The sequence below is a fragment of the Typopeltis vanoorti genome, chromosome 18 (genome assembly GCF_054136105.1).
Source record: "Typopeltis vanoorti isolate ZY-2024b chromosome 18, IOZ_Tvanoo_1.0, whole genome shotgun sequence".
NCBI classification, from domain to species: Eukaryota; Metazoa; Arthropoda; class Arachnida; order Uropygi; family Thelyphonidae; genus Typopeltis; species Typopeltis vanoorti.
In genome coordinates this window covers 29,849,274-29,859,968 of record NC_143566.1, presented here as the reverse complement: position 1 = coordinate 29,859,968, position 10,695 = coordinate 29,849,274, and the positions used below count along the sequence as shown (strand labels likewise).

The 10,695-nt window shown below is 34.2% G+C and overlaps 1 protein-coding gene across 1 annotated transcript in view; it reads right to left on the bottom strand.

Moving 5' to 3' along the window:
• Positions 1-1,993: 1,993 nt before the first annotated feature.
• The window catches only part of Nhe1 (Na[+]/H[+] hydrogen exchanger 1), a 262,652-nt gene continuing 253,950 nt past the window's right edge, over positions 1,994-10,695 (bottom strand). Inside the window, exon 17 of the mRNA XM_090408190.1 lies at positions 1,994-6,065. The gene's annotated coding sequence lies outside the window, so the exon portion shown is untranslated. The remainder of the gene's footprint in view (positions 6,066-10,695) is intronic.

Below are 10,695 nucleotides of genomic sequence, written 5' to 3'. Positions count from 1 at the left end.
CAAACTGCATTCTAATATATCAATTTTTCCAATTTTTATGAATTATTAAAATATGTCAGGAAGTGGATGAAGAATGGAAAATCAGCGGGGCCCCTGACAGGATCCCAGTGGAGGCATGGAAGGCACTGGAGAAAGGGGAAATTGACCTGCTGTGAGATCTGTTCATAAAAGTTTGCCAACAGGAAAATATACCCAAAGAATGGAAGGAAAGTACTCTTGTCCTCATCTACAAGGGTAAATAGGATGCACAAGACTGTAAGAATTACAGAGGAATAAAGTTGATGTCCCACACAATGAAAACCCTAGAAAAGGTTCATGATGGAAGATTGAGGAAGGAGGTGGAGATTGCAAAGGAGCAATTTGGCTTCATGTCTGGTCAATCAACGACAGATGCTATCTTTGGGTTACGGCATATGATGGAAAAGTTTCGAGAGAAACAGCGAGAGATACATGTGGTGTTTATTGATCTGGAGAAAGAGTACGATAGAGTGCCAAGGCAAGAAGTCTGGAGGTGTCTGTGAGAGAGGAAGGTACTAGAGAAATATGTCAGGTTGGTGCAAAAGATGTACAGAAATGTGAAGACAAGAGTTTGGACCTGCCTGGAACAGACAAAGTTTTCAAGTGACAGTTGGCATACATCAAGTGTCAGCATTAAGTCTGTTCCTGTTTAATATTGTGGAGGTGAGAGAAGAGCCTCGGACGATGTTGTATACAGATGACATCTTGTTGTCAGAATCAAGAGAAGAAGGGGCAGCTAAACTGGAAAGATGGAGGAGCATACTGGAAGAGAGAGAAGTACTCATACCTATGAGCAGAAGTAAGACAGAGTATATTTGTTGCCAAGTGGGTGGTAGCCAAAAGACAGATCTGGAAGGAAATGTCATCAGGAAGGTTAGGGACCTGAGACAATTAGGTTCAGCAGTGGAAGAGGATGGAGAGACTGAAAAAGGAAGTGGGATACAGGATAGAGGAACTGGAGAGAGAGAGATGGCCGGAGTGCTATATGATAAGAGGGTGCCGATCAATCTAAAAGGCAAAATCTATAGGACAGTAGAGAGATCAGCTATGACATATGCTACAGAAACTGTAGCCCTCAGGAAAAATAACATCAGCAGGATGGAGGTAGCAGAGATGAGAATACTTAGGTAGATGTGCAGTGTGACCAGAAAGGATCGTCTGAGAAATGTCTATGTGAGGGGAAACAGTGAAAGTTATGATTGTTTAGCCATGTGATGAGGAGGGAGGACGAATATGTGGGAAGAAAGGTCATGAAGATGGATGTGCAGGGTAAGAGGAAGAGTGGGTGGCCAAAGAAGAGATGGAGAGAGCTGGTCGAGGACCTGAGGATGAAGAACTTGGATGTGGTTACAGCCCAAGACAGGAGGATGTGGAGGAGACTCACCACAAACAGCAACACGATTTAAGTGGGACAAGCTGCAGAAGAGGAAGAATGAAATATGTCGGAACTTATGGACACCCTGTATGTATGTATGTGTGTGTGTATATACACAAACATATATACGTAAAAAACTTTCTACATACCGATCTTGGGCGTGGACATTAGGGTTTTTTCTGAGTTTATCTTGGGGGGTTTCATCCTGCAAAGCAGGCAAACCAGCCTTGAGAACTCAACACTACAGGACATAGGATACACTGGGGCGTAGGGCTGACCACCTTATCCTGTGAACGGTTTTAGGTCCGATGATTAATAATAAAAAAACCTCGACACCGCAAGGTAAAAGAGGGTAAAAGGGAGATGAAAGATGAAATATATATATATATACTGTATGTGTGTGTGTGTGTATATATGATGATTAGCCTGTCATTTCCGCCCACTACAGGGCGAAGGCCTCTCCTAATATGGGAGAAGCCTTCACCCTATAGAATATACATAAGTAATTTATAAATATCATTATAATGTTTATTGTAAGTTTTTGAATTTTAAATGCATTAATGAAAAATGATCAGGTGAAATACTCTGAAATGAATCAAGAAAGAGTGTACATTTTTTTATTTTCTTCTGTATTAAATTTCAGAAACAAAACTTTGCTCTCCATAAGTTAACTATATATATAAGAGCTGTAGCACATATAAATAAAAATAAATATATCTAGTTCTTTTTTTACCCAACCAACAAACAAGTATGACTGACTAGCTTATTTAAGATAGAACTATCTCAATGCATCATCACCTTTATATTCAGATAAGCAGATTGTTATTATGTATTCAAACAGTGTAAATATGGTGGCAATAAATAATGAGAGGAATTACACTGGTGAAAAAAAAAAAAAAAAACTGAGTCAGTATAAATATATTAATTAAAAAATGAAACTTTTTTTTACATTTATATCCCTTAAATTACACAATATCTGCAGTGATATCATACATAATTATCATATGACATTAAGGACGGACAGTCTGCTAAACTTTTGCAACACAATATTTGTAACCAGCCATAAAAACTTCAACAAAAAGTATTTTACAATAGAGTTCACAGGTAGCAACAAAGTGCATAACTTTGCAAGCCAATTCTAAAAATATACTGTTTTTACATTTACAGAAATTTTATTCATTAATTATATACATGCAGTCAATAAAAATTTGACTTTGGCAGAAATCTTTTCTACTAATTACAAAACCACAGTCCATGATGATAAATTACAGAACTGTTTATTAATACATTACTTGAATTTGAAAATTAGTATCACATAATCTGCTTCTAATATTCCAACAGACCAAGCTCCTTTCTATAGATATCTTCTTTAGTATACTCAAAAATGGCATCTAAAAATTTTTGATAAAACTAATAATAAAATTCATAATTAAAACAGTACAGTAAAAATATGATTCAGGTGATTCACGAAAAAAAAAAATTTTAAATTACCTATAATGATTAATATGGCTAAATCAAATGTAAAAACTAAATATTATCAATTACTATAACATATATAAATTCTAATGATATTATTTCGTTAGTTTGTCATATTTGTACAAATTAAATTGCTTCATAGAAACCACTATTTATATTCTGAAACCAGACCAAACCAAGCTCCCAGAGATGATATATAACAAATTAAAAATTAATACAGTTTATACATTATTCTTCAAAAAGAGAATAATATAATTTACAGGAATAATATTAAGTGTTTATTATACGTCAATTCATTTGTGCTAACAAATTTGTCTAAAATTTGCAGCTTTTATTCAATCATCCATTTAATTTTTTTATTTTTTAATTTACATTGTAATATCCAAAGATGTTTAATGACTTAAATATAGTATAAAATATAATAAATATCAGTATGTATAAAAATCTACTTAATTTCACATCCTTCATAAATTCTTAGCATAACATCTGACTACATTTTTCAGTTTATGCAAAAAAAAGTTGGAAAAAAGTTTAAAACAAAAGCAATAAGAACAGCAGTAAAATTTGTATCATATTTAACCACGCTACCGGCCAGGACGTATATATACATCCAAGTAAACATGGATGCGAAGTGCATATTAAAATTGCAAAACTATTGATATTACATTGAAATATATGATGGATACGAAGCATATGAGGATGCATATTTGATCGATAATGGCCGGTAAGGTGGTTAAATAATAAAAACTAAGTACATAAACACCTAAGTACATTTTGGTGCCATCCTGAATCTTCTCATTTGAAAGAAGTTTGGGTTATTTCATGAAATCTGCTCATTTGAAATGAGCAGATTTCATGAAATAATAAATTAGAAACAACAGCGACAAGTATTAGAATTGAAATCTTAATAATCTTAAACTAAAACAATATTTTAATGTTTGTCCATAAAATAATAAAATTAAGAAATGACACATTATCAGGTGGAGTGGCAGAAAAATTGGAAACCCCACCTTCAAGTATGTTATGGTTTCTTCCAGATACACATATACAGTTGAATATAGATGATTTTTATGTATTAACTAATTCAACAGAGAACTATGTTATTTATATTGTGAATACATCATGCATGCAGCACATGCTGTATGCCCTGAATGCATGCTTTTCAATTTGTTTTCCATACAGATAGCATACTTATATCTGTAAAATGTTTCAGCTATGCCAGGACCCAAACTAATGACCCCCTCCTTCTCCAACTTATGTAAATCATGCTGCACGAGGAGAAAACACACACAAGGTAAGGATTTGCCTTGAGTGAGGTGCATAACAGTACATAGAGATAAGTTATTCATGGCATAAAGGTCATCAGAATAGGAACAGATTGTTTTTACCTTCTCATTTTCACAAAGAAGAAAATTACTGGTCCAGATTTCCTTTAGCAAGGCAGTGTTTTTTGGTGATTCATCATTTAGTAATTGCAACGATGGTGTTTATTGGATGGCAATGATGATATTGTCATGGTCAGGTTTGCAGATTAGATCAGCTCAGCATACTTAAAATATTACAGCAGAGACTATTACCTCTTCTTTTCTCCCGGCTACATCCTTCTCCCTCCAAAGAGGAGGGCAGGGAAAAAAAAAGACTAACTATAGAAAAAAATCAATACAAATTTGGACTGAGCACATCCAAATTATCAACATGCAGTCCAACATATATCAACCATCAACCAACCTGCTTGTAAACAATTGCAACCTGTTTTTTCCAATTGGTTATGCTATAAATTAAAGATGCCAAGAAATTATATTCTTGGTTTAATCCTTTATCCAAGTGTAAGCAAACAAAGTTTGCACATGAAGTAGCTTCAAGACTGAGCAACTTGTATAAAGAAGTTAATGACTTCACATCATTTGCCTTAGTATCCCATAATTCAAAGCACATATCCTTACAGACATGTATAATGCTATGCATTATGGAAAGGGCCACTACACAGACTGGTTTTGACCTTAATTGAAGTCTCATCAGTGGGAATCAGACCCAGAAGTGATACCAAGGTTGAAGTAATGCAGAAGTCACATTTCCATATACGAGTAGCTAAAAGGTGGCACACATTATTAAAATACTCTGGATTAGAGATAGATGTTGAAAGTTTTCCCACTTGGTTATACTATAAATTAAATATGTCAAGGAATTATATTCTTGGTTTAATCCTTTATTCAAGTGTAAGCAAACAAATTCGTGTGTGAAGTAATAAATGATACATACTTTAACCTTGCTATCAGTTCTGGGTCTGGCTCCCACCGATGAGACCTCAATAAAGTTTGAAACCAGTCTGGGTGGTGACCTTTCCCATAATGCATAGCATTATACATATCCATAAGGATATGTGGTTTGCATTATGGGATATTAAGGCAAGTGATGTGAAGTCATTAGCTTCTATATACAAGTTGCCCAGTCTTGAAGCTACTTCATGTGCAAACTTTGTTTGCGAGGAGTAAACCAAGAATATAATTTCTTGGCAGATTTAATTTATAGTGTAACCAAGTTGAAAAACTTTCAACAAGTAAAGATAAGCAACTTTACATAGCATGATCTCCCTAAATCATATTTTATGCAAGAATTTAAAGTCATATAAGTGGCATCTAAAATAACAGTTTCAAATGTAATATAATTAATGAGGATTTATAATCATTATCATGCTTAATTTTCACCATTAGATAAACCTTGGTTATTTAAACTTAAAAATTAATTACCTACAACAATTCATATAGCAGGACATGCATTTTAAGTATAGGCATGAATATAAGCAGATTAAATGTAAAATAACAACATTTAACATAACAGATATAAAAATCATGGATGGAATGGTTAGAAATGATTAGAATGTTTGGGATATGGAGGGGGGGGGGAGGGCTGTGCAAAGAGTTAATGAGAGAGAGAGAGAGATTTACAGTTATATCTTTGTTAACTAATGAAATCCCCAGTAATTTTCCTTAGCTTCTTGAGATCTTTTAAAGGCAGAATAAAGAATACAATCACCTTCTCTTTCCCATTTTTCTGAAGATGACATGAATTACATGGTTGAAGTACTGCAGATCATTAGTGAAGAAAAGCAAACTACAAATTATTGTGATAAGAAGTTCTCATCTCTATCTCTTTAGAATGATTGGAGCACTCCAAAGTGAAAAATGCTGAGAACATGCTAGAAGATCAAAAATGAATAAATAAATAATAAAATAAAATCTCAACAGATTTCAATAACTGAATAACAAACAGAATTCACACGAACAGACTGCAATATCTCTTCATACAAGTAATCAGTTATTCATAACAAGTTAGCAATAATATAAAAACAATTTAGTTTGCAGGATTAAAACTTTAAATTTTCTGAATTTTAAAGCAGTTGTAATATTTATGATCATAAAATTAATTTACAATATTTAGTTAGGATGACTGATGCTACAAAAATGTCCTAAGAATATATTTCTATTTTAATCTAATATAGTTTGCTTCACTTAAACTTGTAATATGATCTGTGTATAGTAATTTATGAGTATTTAAAGCATCTCATTTCAAATGCCAGCAACCTCTGTTTTCTTTTAAGATGTACATGTTATTAGTGATATGGAAGTTTCACTGCTATATCACTAATATTTCATATTCAAAATCTATTCCTGTATGGAAGTTTCACTTCCATACATATAAGGACTAGATTTTGAAGTGCTAATATTGCTTTTGTAAATTTTGTTCTATCATCCAGTCTTGATCTTAAATCTTTATTAAAGATATTACATAGAATTATCAGCTTCTATAAATTTACCCCAAGTAGAATTTTTTTTCAGTCTTTGCTACATCATCTCCTTCTTGGTCAAGTACACCTATTTATTTTTGATTTTGGAATATTTTGGAATTCAAAAATATTATTTTATTCATTTCTTTGATCATAAAATCTTTATCTTACAATGGTTAGTCAATCAAAAAAATTTAAATATTTTCTTAAAAAACAATACTTCTATCACTAAGATGACTTCTCCTCACCTTGCTTATAAATAAAAATTGCTGATAAATTCATGATGTTAGAAGTTCTGTTCCCTATTGTTTCAAACAATAACAGTTCTTGCTTCAAATGCTAGTTTAAACTCTGAGCCTGACCAGCATCAACATAATGTGGAACCACCCTTTTTTGTACATTTTGCACTTTCTTCTTTGGAGTTCTTAATAAAATATTGTCAAGAAAATGATTTTGGATCCAATATTGAGGAGTTTAAAAGTAAAAAAAAATAATAATAATAATAATAATAAAGCAGTAGATATACCATGTAATGTGGATGATAGGTGACAACTGAGAACTATCTGTGGGCAATACTCCTAGAACAGCAAAGTTTAAATGTTTTATCATGAGAGTAAAAATTCTTCTTTGTTCAAAAATACTACCCTCAGGAAATAGTAAAATTTCATATAATGATTTTGTGAGCAAGATTAGCATGCATTCTTATTTTGGAAAAAAAAAAAGAAAATTCCAGGATTTCTTGGGATATTTATCTAATCCCAAGATCCCAGGAAATAAACACTAGTGAGATCTAACAAAAAATTTTAATAATTATGAACAATAGTATAGTTTCCGTCATAAACCTGAGTAAAGACAGAACTGTCACAATGTCACTTTCGCTTCCAGAAAGGGAATTCATAAGTAAAGGGTTTAGGATGAAGACATTCTTCTCAGGATAGCCAAGACAGATTACACAACTGCAGTGTCTGGAACCAAACCTCAGAATTCTAACACACTGATGAAGCTAATGTTTTGGCCACCACAATGTAGAGTACACCAAACTTCAGTGAAGTTCTTACACAATATAGCGACCAATCTGTTTATGCTTCATACTGATGGGCCATTAGTTGGACCAATGGAAATTAGGCTGTTAGGCTTGAAGAAACTATTTAGCAGTGAAGAAATACAGAAAGGGATGAGACAGTCCACACTCCCTCAGAGGAAAAGCCAAACCTCTGTAGTATCAAGTAGCACAAGTAGTAGGTGAGTTTTATAACCTGGTGTAATACCACCACTTTGCTTATTTGAAAAACATAAATTTGGTGAAAATCACAGAAATGACTCTGTTTACTTTTTTATTTCATTTCTTTCATTGAAAGCATTTAATATAATGCATATCTTCAAAAGTATGTCAGATTTCGCCTGAGACTTGTTTTTGAGAGTGCAGTTTTAAAATGGCTATTGTGCAGACTGGATGCTAAACAGTGTTAGATCTGAAACAGGCGACCTCATTCTATATGACGTCACCATTCCAGAGTCTAATAGTAAACATAAATTAAATAAGCATACTTATCATTTAGCACAGAGTGACCATGTTTTATAGGAAATAACATCTTGCAAATTAAATTTAGAACTGTTTAAACTGAAGTTAATGTATTTCTATATCAAATGTAAATGTAAGTCAACAAAAAAGGGGCAATTGCAAAAGAAATTATTAGTGATATTCTACACCTAAAAGAATGTAAATTATTCGGCAAGATGGAGCAAAGGTCGGCCTAATGCTACAAGGGGAGCGTAAGTGTTCACAGGTGTTACATCTGAGAAAATATCATGATGCATACCTTCCCGGAATTAGAAAGCCCCGTAGGAGGATCGGTGAGGTCACCCAGTCGGGGACAAATCGGCAGGACGATAGGAAAAATCAAACTCGGAAAGGTGGCGCTCTTGGGGAGCGAATAAAATCCACAACACGGAGAGAAACCCCCCATTTTGTTTGTTCCTGTACCCTCACCGTGTGCTACAAGTGTTCATCGTGGTTCAGTTTTTATTTTTAAGAGCTGACCTTTGAGAGGTTCCAGCATGGCACCGCTACACAGCACGGCAAGATCGGCCTATGTTCAATGACAAGAAGCATTGACGTAAATCCATAGCAAAGAAACAGCACCCGATTCAGGAAGAGCACGTGAATCTCACGTGGCAGTAGAATCAAGATAGCCAGAATCTTCATAAAGAAGGAAGGACGGAGAGAAACCGAAACAGTGTAGATAAGTACTTTCATATGTTCTAACCCCTTTTAGAGAAATTAACTATCATCATCATCATCAAATTCCTGCCATGTACCCATAAGGGGTGTAATACCCTCTTTGTAATACCAGTCCATGTCCTGATCAGGATATGATAGTACTACATGAAAAAATTATATCATTACTAACTTCCTATCTACAATTTTCCTCCAAATCAGTCTGTTACTTGTCAAGACTCCAATATTATCAGATCTTATATTTCTATCATTTAAGGCACTTTGTACCGTATCAATCCACCTATATCTTGGTCTTCCTCTGGGTCATTTTGCTGCCAACCTGGCAGAGAACATTTGTTTTGCTAATCTTTCCTCGCCCATTCTGTTTAGGTGACCATACCACCTGAGATTAGCTCTGCTAACGCATTCCTGGATGCTGACAATGTCAAGTTCTTTCCTAATATCCTCATTTTTAATACGATATTGCCATTGATGCCATCTATTCACGCCTATAATCTTTCTCAGAAATCTCAAATCTGTGGTCTCTAGTCTTTGGTCAATTGTTTTACTTCTGACCCAGCTCTCAGATCCATAAGTTAAAACTGGTTTGAACACTGTCTTGTTTACAGCTAATTTAGTGTTCCGACTAATTTCTCTCTTATTCCATATGAATTTATTCAATTGACTTCCCACCATACCAGCTTTGCTGATTCTGTTGTCTATTTCTATATTTAATTTACCATCTTCACTAAAAATCGTGCCTAAGTAGCTGAAATGTTTTACTTGTTCCACAGGTTCTCCATTCACAACACAGTTGACATTTTCACTGATTCTGCCTATTTTCATTGTCTTTGTCTTTTTATTGCTAACCTTCATACCATATCTATTACAACAGCTATTCAATTTAGTCAGAGAATCTTGCAGACTTGTAGCGGATTTATTTAGAAGTATAACATCATCCGCATAAAGCAAAGAGCTGACATTAACATCTCCAATTTTGATATCATGTTTAATGTCACTTTCCTTCATAATGTGATCCATATAGATAATGAATAACAGAGGGGATAATGTACATCCTTGTCTCACACAAGATTTAACATTAAACCATCTTCCTGTACTTCCTTCAATTCTAACTGCTGACTTAGAACTCAAATAAAGACTAAGTACTGCTTGATATAATGCCCCATTGACACCATATAACAGCAGCGTATTGAATAGCTTCTCTCTTGGCACCTTATCATATGCCTTTTCCAAATCGATAAAACTTAAATACAGATCTCTGTTATATTCCCATGCTTTCTCGACTATTTGTCGTAAAGTGAAGATCTGATCCTGACAACCTCTGTTTGGCCTGAATCCAGCTTGTTCTTCACCAAGCTTTTCTTCCACAATTCTTCTCAACCGTTTCTCAAGTATACTTGCATAGATCTTGCCAGGAACACTCAGTAGGCAAATACCTCTGTAATTCTCACATTCAGTTTTATTTCCCTTTTTATATATGGGTACTATGAGAGCTATAATCCAATCATCGGGAATTCGTCTCTCTGTCCAGCTTTCTGAACTATGCAGTGCAGCCACTGTAAGACTTATACCACCATACTTCAGCATTTCTGGTCGAATATCATCTACTCCAGCTGCCTTTCCACATTTCAAGCCTTTGATGGCTTTTTCCACTTCAAGTATAGATATGTATTCCTGCCTGCATGCCTGGTCAATGTTTTTTACCACTGTGCTGTCATCACTGCTTGTTTCATTTAGCAGTTTTTCAAAGTAATTACTCCATACTTCAAGGATATCTTTTTCACCAGTTTTCATGTCACTTTT